At 36.2% G+C, this 16,279-nt stretch overlaps 1 long non-coding RNA gene across 2 annotated transcripts in view; it reads right to left on the bottom strand.

Moving 5' to 3' along the window:
* The window catches only part of LOC134416065 (uncharacterized), a 176,009-nt gene that overhangs the window by 4,622 nt on the left and 155,108 nt on the right, over positions 1–16,279 (bottom strand). For both annotated transcript variants that reach the window (XR_010027171.1, XR_010027170.1), the window contains 3 exons: positions 15,351–15,485; positions 6,319–6,473; positions 4,973–5,115 (listed from right to left, as the gene is read on the bottom strand). This is a non-coding gene — a long non-coding RNA (uncharacterized LOC134416065). The remainder of the gene's footprint in view (positions 1–4,972; positions 5,116–6,318; positions 6,474–15,350; positions 15,486–16,279) is intronic.

Raw genomic sequence — 16,279 nt, 5'->3', positions numbered from 1 at the left:
GAAATTACCAATTTTGTATTAGCAACATTTCCCGTGAAATATTATGTAGCAAAGGATATCTGAAAAAGGTTCCACTCCTTTATCCATTTAACTTTCAGGTACATATTGAAAAGATGGCAGGAAAAAGAGCAAAGTTCATTGAACTTTGCTATTGATATTTTTTAACTTCAGCAATCGGGAGAGAGGGAGACAGAGAGGGGCTACTTATGGAAAAGCTACACAAAATTACACGTCACTGGACACCAGTGAACGTAGAAAGAAATTTTCAAAATCCAAAACCGTAGGAAAACCTACAGTCAGAATTTTCACTTGCTTAGATTCTGCAGATTCACTTGCTTAGATTCTCATCCTCACAAGCAGCATAAACAAGGCTTCATTAATCACAGAGCTCCCGGAAATACTTGCTTAATAAACCTTTTGATTTTCAGCTAAGTGTGATTTTTGGACATAGGCTAAGGATTCTCATGCTGACAGCAATAACCTTGCTGATATTGCATAGTCTCAGACTTTAATACAGGTTCACTTTCTTTTCATTCAAGTGTCTGACTGGACCCCTGCTACCCGAGCTGGAAGCTCTGGGTGTAAGGAGCACCCATATATCAATGCTGCTCCTGTTATGCCAGAACAGTGTAAATTTTACAATGGCAGGCAATGTAGCTGGAGTAATAAGTAACACAAACTTTCCCCATGCAGACTGTATTTTGGTAGCTATGCTGAGCTTCATCCCAACTGAAATGATTTCAGCAAGTTATTTCATCAAAACACGTGCAATTTATGAGTAAGTCTGTGACTTACTAGCATTCTAGCAGCAACAAATGTATCACAAATGACTTCTTAGGGTAAAACCTGGTATACAGTGTTACATTAACAACTCAGAAGTCGGTAATAAAAAAGAGAGGGAAAGAGAGTGAGAGAGACTGAGAGAATTTTATTTTTTTTTTTTTAATAAAAGAGGTGTTAGGAACTACAGGGGCTTCACAAACCAGCACTTTTTAAGAGCATGTATTCATCCTACCTCTTTTGAAACCCAGTTACAGCTAAGTGAACTATAACAACTAAACTATTTCACTGAAGGGAACAACAATAAACTAAAACGAGTAGAAGTACTAAAAGCATGCCTGAGGCAACAGAAACTTTTGTGTTAATTTCCATCTCTTTCAAGTGCGTTTGATGAATGATGTGACAAAAGAATCCTAATTAAAGTTGAAATCCTGAATACTAAATAAATTAGAAGTGCCACTACATTCATCTTCTACAATGATAATACTGCTACTGCTACTCATTCTCTGTGCCCCTTTGCTTACATCTGTGGCAGTAACTCAGCAAAGGGCACTGCCAGCACAGATGGGGGAATGGATACTCTTCCCCAAATGGAGAGATAATTGGACAGGCTGCTTTGTTTCCCTTCACTGCCTTCAATTTACACAAAGAAAGCCTACCAGGAGCATTCAAAGTATTTTTAGGTATATATTTTCCTCTCAATGATTTAAAACTTGACAAGTGACACTACACTATCTGGTCTTTAGTAGCCCTAGAAAAGTTGCTGTGTTTACGGCCATTAAATTTTTATTTCTTTTATTACTGGAGAATCATTAAGTATATATATACTTGGAGTAATATATAATCCTAATGGGTTGGAAAGCAACACTGAAGGGATGAAATTCTACGGCTTGTGTCACACAAGCCAGGCAAGACAATCATAAATGACCTTAAAATCTATGAATCTTTCAAGGAGCTGCCCCATTCAATAAGCAGACTGAAACATGAATTATGACTCCCAAGAGACATCCTTTCCTTGCTCCCCTTTTGTTCCAGGGAGCAACTCTGAAATACTTCAGGAGAAGTTTATATCCCCAGCATGTCCAAGCAGTAGACTTGTCTTTTTCTGTTCTCTTTCCACTCCTCAGAGAAAGAGGGCTGTCAAGGGAGGAGGCCATTCTATTCCCACCAAACTACACTCAGAATCTGCCAATGCAAACAAAAGTGGTGCTTCAGTGTCTCCAAATCCCAATTGTACAGTCTAAGGCCTGTGACAAGAGAGGACCTAATAGGCTGTAGTCAATCAGGGACTCAAATGGGGGGCATGTAGTCCACTCTCTCAACTGTGTCAGTACTTAATAATGCCTGACTGTCAGAAAAAAATGTAAAAACATAATAAACATTTAATGATATATCTCCAAATTTTTCTCCCATCTCATAGTAATTTATAGCAGATTCTGATTCAGAGTTCATACATTTGTATTTAATATCTCATGATGTACTGCACATGCACAGAACACACATAACTTGACTGACATTGTTAAACATTTCAACACTTCAATTACATAGGTCACACAACACCAAGTGTCTTCTTTTATCTTTTTGCAGTGATATCACACTTCTTGGGTCCTTTTAAACTATGTAGTTTTCTTTGTATTTTCAGAATTACAAAAAAAAAAAAAAACAAAAAAAAACCAAAAAACCCACAAAAAAACAAACAAGCAAAAAAAAACCCCAAAAAACAAAAAACCAAAACTTTAATTTGAGGTTTTACACAAGTTTTCAGATTTGTTATATGAAATCCTTTTTTTAAGAGGAAATGAAAGGGAGAATTATCTTAATGAAAAAGATAGATTGCTTGCTTGTATCTGAAAGATTTTAAGACCTGATTTTACACCTAATCTAGCTCATGACATTCTAATGGACTACATTTTTTTAAAGTTCTGTAAATAGTGATCATTTCAGTGATCAGAGTGGATTGTTGGGCTAATTATTCTATATAGGTTTCTATATATAGGTTTAATAAATTGCCTAAATAGGAGAGACATGCTGAGATACATATTATGTGATAATATTTATGGAAATGCCTATCTTGCACATGAACAATTGAATATTTGCAGCAACAGCTCTTGAATTTTAACTTTGCTTTCTGTTACTAGCAGTAAAATATTTTGTTTCAAATATTACTCAAGGTAAAGACAATTTTCAACCCATCTTTAAAAATGCACAGAATAACTAATTATCTTACTAATTCTCTCTCACACAAACACCCTGTGATACAAGTATGCAACTTGGATTTTCGTCTATGCTTAGAAAACCCAGTTTGACAGGTAAATATCAGACTTCCATTTTTTCCTGGGTTTTTGAATGACTTAATATGTATGTCTTAGGGTACAGGTCAAGGATAAAGAAGACAAGCAAGAAATATTTGAAAAATAAATGTTTGGAACTTGAGAGCTTAGTAATTGACATGTCTGCTTTGCAAGAAAAATGTGAACTCGAACAGGATGGACTTCTCTAAACTAAGGTAAGAAATTAACTTGGAAATTTAACTTGTCTTTTATCATGTGTGTTGCTACAGAGTTTAACAAAGTCACTGCAAGCTTTCCCTTCTTAGGGATAGATTAGATTGTATTTGGCCTTCACCACCACTTTGACTTCATTATCACTGACCTTGATCCCTTCTGCCACTGTCTGCTGTGCTCCTTGGGGATTAACTGCTCAAAGGTTATTGACTTACATACGTGTACATGAGTTGGCATCTCTGGATTCTTAATAATTGATTGTCAAAGCACTTTTGCACCATGCACCTCGCTTTTTTTGGCAGAACAAGTGCCCTTTCTTAGCTCAATGTTCAGCTACTCTTCTTTGGGGCATGTGAGTGCCAACTGACGTGATAAAGCATGAAAACATGAAAGCATAAGCTTGTCAGTAATGACCCAGTTCGTAGCTGTCAAAACACTTGGCTAAAAAGTCAGAGAAAGCTTTTCAAATTCTTGTGCTGGTTTTACGTGGTGTTTTCTGGATTGCTTTTTTTTTTTCCTTGGGTCTATCAAAAATGCAGCAGAAACCATTTTCTTTAAGAGAAGTCTAGATTTGACTGAGGTATTCAAAGGAAAGTATCCCTCTCAAGAACTGGAGAGGAAAAAGTTATTCTGTTCAATATTTCCAAACATTCAAACAATCTGAAATGAGTTGTAAAACTACGAATGAGAAAAAAAAACTTGAAAAATAAAAATTTATGTCTAATCGAGATTTATGTTTCCTATAAGCATATAAGATAGAGGGGTTTTTTTTAAGTTTGTTTATTTAAAAATTTTGTTAATTTTGAAGGTTAGAAAGTTTTGTCAGGCTGGCAGACCTTACAAAAACTCAGCCAAAATTATGGTTAGGTTTGTTGGCTGGGTTTGGGAAGTTTGTTTTTTCTTTTTCTTTTTCAATTTTTAAACTGCCCCATTTTCAGTGGTTTTATTGAAGGATTGTCCACACTACTGAAGGCCAGATTACATAAAACTAGTGGCCTTGAGTGTTGATTAAACTTAGAAAATAAGGTTAACTGAACACAATAATTTGTTATATTTGTTGCACTCACCAAAATATAAGAACTGGTTTCTTAACTCAAGTGGTTTTTTTCAAGGGGCTCTGAGACATAGAACATCTTTTTGTTACCAGACAATATTTTCTGGAGCTGTAGTGCACTATTGTCACCGTAAGATAAATCTGTAATGTATTGAACAGAGTAAACTGTTCCTGTTGTATAATGCTTCCCTATCTCTCTAAAGGCTTGGAACATCTTTTATCACAACAGGGGGAAATTTGGATCTTTTATCAACTAGTTCAAAAAAAGCATTCCATTTAAATAATGTGTCTGGAACCGTAGTCGATGGAGATAATCAGTAGCTTATTAACCTTAATCATAACAACACATTATCACTATTGGGTTTGGTGTTGACTAATTTGCAGAACAATGTGGAAGAGCACACTCAGCACATAAGACTGTTCCTAGTTCTTGGCACTGCATAAATACAGTGACCCTCACTTGAAATGTCACAGACTTAAGAAAAAGCTGTATCATATGATGAAGGAAGAGAGTCGGGGAAAAGAGGATCATGTAATCAGAGAGTTAGTTAAAAAGTAAACACTTGTTAAACCTCTGGACAAAGTGAGACCATCATCAAACAGATACCAAGAGCACAGAATAAAGGTCAGTTACCTTTTATCATGTTTGTGTAGCTTCAGTTAAACTAACAAGCAGCAGCATGTGCTTAGGGTCATAGTTAAACACTTTTGCCTTGATAAATGAGCTGTGTATTAGGTGCTTCCCTTTCAAGAGCATGGACATATTGGAACTCTGATCTACAAAAAAAAGACATCAGAAAAGGAAGCAATTTACCTGGGGGCAGAAATCAGTAGTTTCAGTTGGTAGAAGGAAATAAGGAAATAGTAACATGTCAAATAAAATAATAATAAGTCAAACAACTAAAATGAACCAGAGAAACCCCAAAAATAAAACAGATCACTTCAATTTTGGGGAGTGAAATTGCAAATTTTTTGTTTCCAGATTTCTCAAAATCACCAAAAATGCTTTGCTTTGAACTATTTCTGTGTTAAAGGTACATTTCCTCATACACTTCTTGTGAAAATTCTTGATCCTGATTATTTTAGTATTTTGTATGAACCACACATAAACCTACTACTGAGGAAGAAATATTACCATAAGTCTTACAAGACATTTAGATGTCTATCCTCAGAAGAGACACCTTCTAAGATCATGTTATATAATATGGTGTATAGACCATGGTATATAACAGTTTTGCTGAGTTCATTCAAAAAAGTAATTTTTAGGAGTATTAATTTCTTAGATGCTGTAGGACTACACTATTTTCAGTGGGGAAAAAATGCTAGAACTGCAATGTACATCTTAATGGCATTACAAAAAAATAAGTTCAAGAAGTTTTAGGTTCTGTATTATGAAAATAACTTCCCTAAAATTTTTTACAAAAAATTAGGTGACAACACCCCAAAATTCATTAGAACCAGTTCTACTACATTAAACCAGAAGAAACAAGAAAATCTTCTGCCTTTTTACTGAATTATGCTATGCCACTGTACCTCTTTAAATGTATACTGCAGCTTAATAATTACTGTGTCACAGCATAGCAACAATGTCCTTTCATGATCTGCACTTCATTGGATAATGTGAATGTGCAAACTTAATTGTCCAGAGCACTCACACAGAGTAGGATTCTACTACAGGCTAAACTTTTTAATGGTCATAGAATCATAGAATTGCTCAGGTTGGAACAGACCTTAAAGATCATGAATTCCAGCCTTCCTGCCATGGGCAGAAACATATTCCCCTAAACCAGGCTGCTCAAAATCCCATGTAGCCCAGCCTTGAACACTTGCAGGGGTGGCCATCCACCACTTCTCTGGGCAACCTGTTCTGGTGCTTCACCACCCTCATAGTGAAGAATTTGTTCCTCATGTCTAATCTAAACCTGCCCTTTTTCAACTTAAAGCCATTACCCCTTGTCCTATAAGTAATGCAGTAAATACCTCTCCAGCTTTCTCATAGACCCTCTTCAGGCACTGGCAGGGGTCAGATCATTCTCTTCACCAGCTTCATGGCCCTCCTGTGGGCTCACTTCATCAGTTCCACATCCTTCTTATGTGGGACATTGTCTTCACACCTGGACAATGCTTGGTTGTACCTGTTTCCATGATAGAGAGAATGGTACCAATGTGTTTACGCTTTGTTAAGAGTTCAAAAACTATTTGCTGTAAATCACAGTAGGATGTCACAGTGGCAGTGGTGCTGCAGCCACTGAATGTTAAAGGGTCATAAAACTTATTTTTAGTAGATCAGTTTGTAAAGTTGAAAAATAATATAGACCGACTGTTCTTCAGGTGTCATACAGAAACAGCAAGTCCTAATATATTCAAAAATCTTTATAAAAACAACAAGAAGCAGTTGTTCTTCCTTCAGAATAAATTTGTTTTAGTTAACTTCTCTATGCTTATGTTCAACTAGAATAGTAAAACATGAAAATTTCTCAAAATATCAAATCAGTTTGAAAATCTTTAGTCCGTGTTCTGATATTAGAAGAGTTGAATTTACAATGGAGAGGATTTCAACAAGAATTTATTTGACACAGTGCATAACAATTTTCTAATGGATTTTTTAACAAAGAAAGAAGTAAAAGAGAACGAGAGAGGTAAGCATACAGCAAAACTAAGTGCAGTGACTAATGCTGATGAAGAAGGTGGAATCTGAGAATGCTTTCAACTGTAAAGTTGAAATGAAGCTTCAGCCAGTCATTCTTGACCAAAATCATAATAATGAGGTTTGGGAGAGACTGAGAATGAATTCAGCAAGACTTCATTATTTCAGTGATACAGACTCACAGTGCTATAAATGAAACTGTTGTTGCCTTTTTGTCTCATAAACGGTGCAGTTAACAAAGGCTCTAAAACTCAAAACTTCTCCACATTTTCCTTCTAGCTGCATAGCTCTCTGAACTAACAGGATAACTGTGTTTTTTTTCCAACATGCCATTGCCCTAGACCTCAGTTTTGTGGTAAAGTATCTGATAAATATCTGCAGCAATTTGGGTTCTAAATCTGCTAGGCACTAGACAGCAAGAAATCCCAGTAATTCACACAGGCCATGGGATAGGATTGAGAGAGAAATGTCTCACATGCACTATACATGAAAGGACAGTGATTCCACAAAAAAATTTGAGCTTATCCCCTATAAAAAACAGCTTGCAGATTTGGGACACTAGAAGCAAACTTCTACATATTTTTATGTGTAAAAAAACATATACATGTTTTTATATTCAAAATATTTATATATTTCATTTATATTGCTTATAAACAATCAAAGAGTTACATCTAAAACCATATCTTAGTTTCACAGCAATTATTAAATTTATAAATTATTTTGTAAAACTGGGGCTTACACATTCTAGAATTGTAATTTTACTGAAAAGAATCATGCTGAGAGAAGATTTCACTGTTAATGAAAGTATACTGATCTGCTCTGAAATAATACAGAAGATGTATCTGATTTTTGCATTACTCTAAGTAAATATTGCCTACAAAATTCAATGACTATTGAGACTCCACCTTAGTGGCAAACAGTAAATAACTTTCTGTGTGTTGTTAGGTATCTTATGATAAACTATGGAAACACTTCATTGTGAAAACAAAAGCTGATCTCTTATCCTGCTCTTAGTCCTTTATTACACATTTTTCTTATGTAGCTGAACAATATCAGTTCACAAGATAAGATACAACTTGTCTTCACTAAAAATATTTTTATTCAACATTTATGTTGATATTTTAAGTATCATGCACATTGCTAAGTAGTCACAAGATCAAATGCACTTTGGCTTAGTTTCCATATAAAAATTAGAAGATGTTAATTTTATTACCACTCTGGCAATATATTTGAAAGCACATTAATGAGTATTCATGTCATATGCTTAGCCAAAATAATTCCTGAAGTAAGAGCACTATTTTATCTGCTTTAAAGCTTTAGTAATAAGGAGTTGAATATGTATCTTGATAAGTATTTTATATCTTGTTAGCCAATAGTTGGATACAATTGAAAAATCTCCTACTGTGTAAACAGAAATTATGTTGTATTTTGGTAAAACAGTAATGCTGATGAAAAAAGTGACTGAATTCCAATAGAATCTATCAAAAAAGATCCAGACAAACACAGAAATATTATACAGCTGAAGAATTTTCCAGTTGTCAAGACAAACATTCTGGAGTTTTTGTTTGGTTTATTTTAAGAAATTCCAGCCAGTTTGGATAATTATTACATGGAAATCACTATGAAACTATTTAGGTTGCCTTTAACAAAATATTCCACGTTTTTTCTTTGCAATATTTTCAGTCTCCTAAGAGACTGAATTCATCAAGGAATTAGATGAGAAATGGAAGTTTCTGTTTTAGAAAACAGAATGGCAGCTAGACAACAGAAAACAGATGCCAATTATTTGCCAGCGTCTGCGGTAGAACAAAACATTTCATGACATTTACTTTGCCTTAGCAAAGCTGCCATTGATGTCAGTCAGCAGGTTCAGAAAAGAGAGTCCATAAGATCTAGGATTGAACTAAAATTCGTACAATTTGGTAAAGATGACAAGATGAAAAATACGTGGGACTTTTTATAGAGTCAGCTATAATAGCACAATTGGAATAATACTCTCTTGCACTGCAAGATCAGAGTTGCTTAATAAATTAACTGAAAACAGAATTTGCACTTCTTGGACTTAAAAGCCACAAAACAGGATTTCTTTTGTCACACATTGAACAGGAAACAGTTCAAGCTGTTCAATGGAAAATAAAATCTTTTGTCAGCACATTAGTTATTTTTATTTGCCTTGAGCATGCATTTGTAAGATGCCATCCAAGGAACACAGGAATTATTGCCATGCAGCTTACCTGTAACACATAAAATCATCATGGTATATATTAATGATAGCAAGTCAGGCCAGCAGTAAATAATTCTGTTGAGCTAGGACAACAGCCAAAATTTTCAGTTTGGATCTGTAACAGTTTTTATGTAGCCAGCACCCTAATTAGATGGTTACACTGACAAAACATCTTATACTGTTTGTGGTTTACCCTTTATAACATGAACTATACAGATAAAATGCTATCTGGAGATAAAAACTGTACTTCTATGAGGAATCTATGTCCACATCTTTCTTCCAGCCAGATCTTTCTTAAAGTCTTAGATTAAAGGCCAAGAATGTCCACCCTTGAAGAGTGCCTTGAAGAACTATGCTGGCAATGGAAGATAATGCAGCTGGATGCTTACTTTTTGTTCAGGGCTATGTATACAACACAAAAATGCATGAGAATCACAAGGGGAAAAATGCCACATTTGTTTACATCTGGTCTTTAAAATAATTACAGAACATAATACCATCATTTCATATGGGAACGTCTGCTACCTGCAATATCTGTAGTATCTCGTGTTCTTCCCCAGCTGAAGGGCTCAGTGTAACAGTGCAACCAATGGAAGTCCAAGCATGTTTAGTGATGGGGAAGCAGTTACATGTGACCTACCAAACAGTATCCTTCCCATCAGTGCTCCTGGCCTGACTCAAGAAAGAGATGTCTGTAAAGGCCTTCCTAACCACACTGTCTATGTCTTCAGTTCAGCTTGTACTTTTGGAATCTTTCTTTACCGTGGGCCTACCACCACCCTGTCAGTCACAGCCTCACTCCCTTTGCTTTGTCTTTACATTCCTCCCCATGAAATACTGATAACTTCAAAGTTTAATGACATCAACCACCTCTCCAAGAGAGTACCAGATGATAAAAATAAACCACCAAATCTCATTCAAAAAACCATTAGCACAAAATGCTGGCACTCACATAAATACAAAAAATAAATACTTACTAGTTTGGTGGCTGTTCTTCTGAGATACTGAGTGGAGATAATTGCCTATGAGATTTTAGCAAGGTTTTCTCAGGGTCAATACATATTAACAAATGAGTCACAACACAGAGAACAAAATAGGTGAACATTGCAGCTTCAGGATGACATCACTGCAGCACAGGGCCCAAATTATGTTTGTAGCTATTTCACACAATCAACATTTTTTGCAGCTTTAATTCACTGTTTAAATTTTTTGCATGGCTATGGAAGTCTGCAAAACATACTTACTTTCTGGAGTTTTTTTCTCTGAAAGTACCTGCTTTCCAATAATAGTAGTTGTAGTAGTAGTAGTAATAATAATAATAATCATCATCATCATAATCTTCACAGGCATTCTCATTAATATTTTCTGGAAATTGAATTTATAACTCAATAATATTGACTTTTCTGGCAAAAAAATTCACCTCAGCATGCGAAAAATATTAAGCTATGACTTTACTCAGAACAGAACTTTTTGTTAGGAAAAAAATGGTAGCTTTTCTATTTAGTCAAGAATTCCCACTACAAAGAATCAACCTTCACTTAGCATATTTCTTTCAAATTAAGCAAGGGCTAAGCAGGACTAACTCATCCTCCTCAGATGATGAGCCAGAAGGCTGAGGAAGTGGGGCTGAGAGGTGGTAAAGGAATTAATGATGTCATGGGGAACACACTGCTGTGGCCCAACAGTGCATCTTTTACTGCTGTGAATAGTTCCACTGATTTCAGGTGGATAGCCCTGAAGGATTAAGGAATGGATTCATAAATGTTTCAAAACAAGGCCGAGGCCCTGGTCATATTTTAAGTCTCAAAGACAGGGTAGTTTCCATCTAACCTAATAGATCAGAACCTCCACTTGCTCATTAGCTGAGGACCTCTGCCCTCCTTATTAGGCCCAATTTTCTCAGATGAACTGTCAGATGGAATCTGCTGCAAGTGTACACAGGACAAATTCCATGTCATTAATGGAACACGTGTTTAATGATTTTGGATGCATCAAGTTTACCCAGCTTCTTAAAAGACCTCTTCTCATGTATAATAGTGGCTGCAATACCAGGGATCACTTTCTGAAAAGGTTGGCACCTCCCAATCTATCAAACCATCAGCTTTATGTGCTTGCCTGGTGAATTTATATTAAATAATAGATTTTAAAATCCTAAAGTTGAGGAACTAATCAGTGCTTAGGATTCCTATTGCTAGCACTTCTGAGGCAGTACTTCAGCCTCCACTGAAGTCAGTAGGATCTTCAACAATGTAAGGCCACAAAGAACTTAGGATTCAATAACTTTCACACAAGAAAGGTTATATTTACTTTAGAAGTTTTATTTTAAACAAAAGTTCATAGTCAAAAATGCTTTAAATTGTTGATTTCTATAAATAGCTTTTTTTTTGTCTATACAAGTATGAGCAGATGCAAAATAAAGCTTTTATCACATTGAAATCCATGCATTTGACTGAAGTTACTTAAGACAGACTGGACAGTGGACTTTAGCACAGTTTATTCCCTGACTTTATCCTAGCCATGGTGGAATAAAAGTGAAAGAGTTCAACAGAATGAGCATGTCAAATGACATGGCACCCTCCCAGAAAGGAACAGGAAGATGAATGAAAGGTTCCTATACCAGGATGGGAAAGACTTATTTTGAAAAAAAATTTCTGCATGAAAACCTAGATAAAGAGAATAAAAGATTTTCTAAGCAAAATTAGGTCAACTGCATTTTAAACACTAAATCTCACTCAAGAATGAAGAGTTGTCATGTTTCTGTTACAGCTACTAATCTCTAATTTTATTCAGGTTTTTGTATTAGTGTGAAAGATCTTTGCTGTCAAGAGCAAGTGGATCCATTTTAAGAATCCCAGCAAACTTAGACCAAAATAAAAACTTTCTCTTTTTAATGGAGACTTTTTGTACTCTAATGTCAAAGGTAACATTCTGTCAATTTCAAGTTACAGTTCATTCAGAATAATATTAAACAGATGCTCTCTGTGCAAGGAAAATTTTGACTGAGTTGAGAAATAATCTTTTTAACAGGACACCATCCAGGTACAGATAGAAGTCCTGAATGAAGCTAATAAGGCTACATTCCAGTGAAGAGCAATGCACACCCATCTCCCAACAGCTTCTTGAAAGCCTTGCTTCTAACACAAGCTGCTAATGATCTATTAGCCAAGTGACTTTGGCCACGAGCAATTGCGGCGTCCCAGCTGTTTTCTGATGTACCAGATTGCCTATGGGGGCAGCCAGAGATGGCAAGTATTTCAGCCATCACAGCTGAAGTCTTTGATATTTGCTTGCCAACAACAAATCAGTTAATCCAAGAAAGCACTTTACTGCATTTCTAATAGAGGTTAGGCTCCACTAAATAAGGAGGCTAAATAACACTTTAGGCAATCTAAGACTTTTGATACTTGCCCACTATGATGGCAAGTTCTAACATGAGAGAGAAATAAAATAGCACTGTAAACCTATGTTAAATTATCTTAAATCTCTATTTCTGAACCAGGCCAGATGACAGAGTAGGTGGGAATCTAGTGGGCTTGGTGGTAGATATATTCTCAGGCATCAAGTTATACCAATGACACATCTTCTCAGACCTCACAATGAAAGAATTGTTTTAATAGTAAGACAGCACTCTTGCTCATAATGCATCTCTTTGTTTAATAAACATAACATGACTATATGGCCCTGCTATGTAGGACTTGACAGTCTTCTTTTCTCCTCTCAAAAATGTTAGTCTGGATACTTGACTTCTGCCTTTGATTTTCTGGTGGAGGGTCTGTATAAAGACCTCTTTCAGATAGCTGGAGTTTGTAGGTGAAATAGTTAATATAGGTTAGTATACTGTATAATCATTTTTTTTCTTTGAGCTTCCTAACATCACCAGTGGTGAAGGAATTGGGAATATCTGAGGAAACTAATTAGAAGTCAGTATTATAAAGTGTTTTAAGACCCTTTGCCACCCACAAGTCGCTCTGCATAGCTGCCATCTCCTGCTGCAATTCTAACTCATCGGGATTGGGAATCCCTTGCAGCAAAAGCAATGCATCTGCAAGAGGCAGCCACACTATGTGGATTCTGAACCTCAGTAGGCATGAGAAGGTCATGATTAATAATCTTCACATTTAGAAGATCCGGCAAAGTGGTGGCAACTTGATCCCACATATTCCCCCACATCAGTTCCTCTGACATCCTAATTTAATAGAAACTGTGAGACTGAATATCTAAATTTTCAGTGTGGAAAAATAGTGCCCTAGGTTGACCCCATCTGAGTTTCGCAAGGTCTGGACACAGCAAGACACTTTTGTGGGAGGCAGCCCCAAAGCTGAGCTGACAAAGAAGTGGAAGCTATCAGTTCCCATATTGATTTTGGGTGCTAGTTCTCTCCTCAGAGGTAGCATTCTCCCTCAAAGAAGCTTCCACAAAGTTCTGAATGCAGATACTGGTCTTTTTACGAAGCCTAGACCCTTGCTACCCTGGCATATTGAATTGTCTGATGGCAGGAGTTGTTTCTTCCCTGCAAATCAAGAACTTGTCTCTGTGAAAGGCAATAGTTTCCAGCCTTCCTCACCCTACCATGAAGGCAGAGGATCACCTTCTGTATGAACTCAGTGGAATCTCAGAGATCTTTCCTGTTTAAAAACAGTATTCAACTTGCCTCCTCACAGAGCAAAGGGCTGCTTTGAAACCATTCTCTAACGTTGTCATTACTGTTGGGGTTTTTTTTTCCTTGCTTATAGAGAAACAGGAGACAGGTTTCTTGTGCTGATACTAATTACATCAGTGTGAAAAAGATTCCTACTCACAGCAGAGTACTTTTGAATATGGCAAAAATAAAATATATTTTTGTCGAATACAGATGGTCAGCTCATGTTGTCCTTTTTCACCCTGATCTTTTCCATCCTCACTCAAAGAAGAATATTCTTAGCCCATTTTTCATACAGATCATAGCCATCCTCACTGAAATTTGCCTTTAGAGAAATAAGGATTCTGTTCTTTCCTTTCTTATTTTTCCAGATCTCAAAACTAAACCTTGTTTCACCAAATGTATTGGACTACAGTTTGGCGGCTGCAATATTTTTGATTTCAAGACTCTCAGTAAATTTAAAAAAGTTTATATTTCATATTTGCCTTTCTAGATCAAATTTTCTCCTTCCTTTCTTAGACAAGAACACATTTGCCCTGAATTTTCATTTGTCAGATGAAATATTAGTGATTACAATTGTAGGCCAAACACAGGTTTTCTCAAACTGTCTTGTGAATTTGGGTAGAAAAGCAACACCTCATATGTTTGTCATGGTGCTTGATATCTGGTTGAAATAGGAAACCTTTTCCAAAATATCTCTTAATAAGAGGCCAGCATAATCTTTCTGGCATCTTTCATGAGCAGTGAGTTCTATGTGAAGGAGGAGAAAAAATAAGCCTCAACTGAATGGAATAAGTCTGAATCCCACCTGTAATTTTCCCAGCGCTGCTATTAGTGCTTGCCAGTCTGGGGGCTGGAGGGAATGCAGCAGTTGCTTCCTCATCCCTTCTAGTATGGCACTGAACAGACTTTTCTTTTAACTATGGCACCAATATTAAGAAACAAGTGGAGAGATCCCTTTTGTCATATTCCCTCAATGCCAGTGTTTTATTTATAGTTGTCTTCTATGCCAGTGTTTTATTTATGGTATTAAATATATAAAGAGATTATAATGCAGCAAAAAAGGCTGTTATGGAAAAACAGATGCTGTTTTGTCCAAGAGCCATGCTTATGAACAAGGCCACCTGGTTTTACACACACTGACTTTGAACCACATACAGAGCAGAGACCTTTTCTTTCTCATTATTCAATCAGCTATTTTATCTGTGTCCTACAATGGTGCATAAAATACAGGACATTTCTTTCTAAGAATTAACATGAATCAAATCTTATCTTTTAAGAGAGAACAGTGTTCTGAGTTTTATTTTGATATCAGGCCTGTGAATATTTTTGTTGCCTGGAAGTACATTAGTATCAAACAAAGCATTTATCCCACAAATTATTATGTAATCACTGTAAATAATATATAAATATTTCAACTTTATCTTAGCTTAGCACTACTTTTAGTACTGAACTCATTTTATTAGCGTTTTTTATTGGAATTGCTAGTAAATCAATCCTACCTTCTCTTCAAGGCAGTCAGCCCCTCCTAGCGGCTGCTCCCGACCTGCAGCAGAACACTCCAGGTTTTCCTGCCATTTGTCCTTGGTCTTCGCTGAGCAGAGCAGTGAAGGTGGAGCAGTGAATTACTTTTCCGTCTTAAAATATAGAAGAGAACAAGGAAATCTTTTTTCATTTAAAGTTATTGATGGAAAAAATAAACTGACACAAATGTTTGCATTATTCCTTGCATTTAATCTTGTCCTACTTTTCATAGCCTGAATACTATGAGTCATACAAATGTGAGCTGTAAGAGTCTATATTGCTCGATTACTCATATTCCTCCCTCTGCTACATCAATACTTTTTGAAGTGTTTTGTAAAGCTGAGCAGTAAAAGCCAAACTATTCCATAGACCAAAGGCTGAAAGCCTAAAAAATGCTTGTGGTAATATCCTTCCTTTTTAAATCTTTCCTTCCCTTAATTTCAGCAATGCTGCTCACACAAGTAGTTAAGCACATGTTTGTATGCTTGTTGGAAAGGGTCTCTGTCAGTCAGCCAGGAACACATTTCTGACAATCTGCCTGGTTTTCCTTCCTCAGTTTTACTGCCTGACTGGTTATTTCTGCCATGACGTTTCACCTGTTGAAACTGCCCAGGGATGCTTTTGAACAGCACCCCATGTTGTCACTGGAGTTGTGACTTCCCCTTTCTTACATATGAACATTATTAAAAAAAACACAGAAAAATAAGAAAAGTGTTTAAAGTGTTTCTCTCTCCTCCTCTCTCCACTTGTATCTTCATTACAGACATGGGGAATATAGAAACAGGTTTATCTGCTGTCTGTAAGTTAACAGTGCAATAGAAAAACAGCTCACTAGTGATACCTATGTTTTGAATTTATTACATAAGACCCTGTGCAAAACTTAGTTGTCCCTTGATATGTGAATTTT

Source organism: Melospiza melodia, chromosome 1, assembly GCF_035770615.1.
Source record: "Melospiza melodia melodia isolate bMelMel2 chromosome 1, bMelMel2.pri, whole genome shotgun sequence".
Taxonomy (NCBI): Eukaryota; Metazoa; Chordata; class Aves; order Passeriformes; family Passerellidae; genus Melospiza; species Melospiza melodia.
The sequence above is the reverse complement of the archived record's forward strand: the minus strand, read 5'-3'. Positions and strand labels throughout refer to the sequence as shown.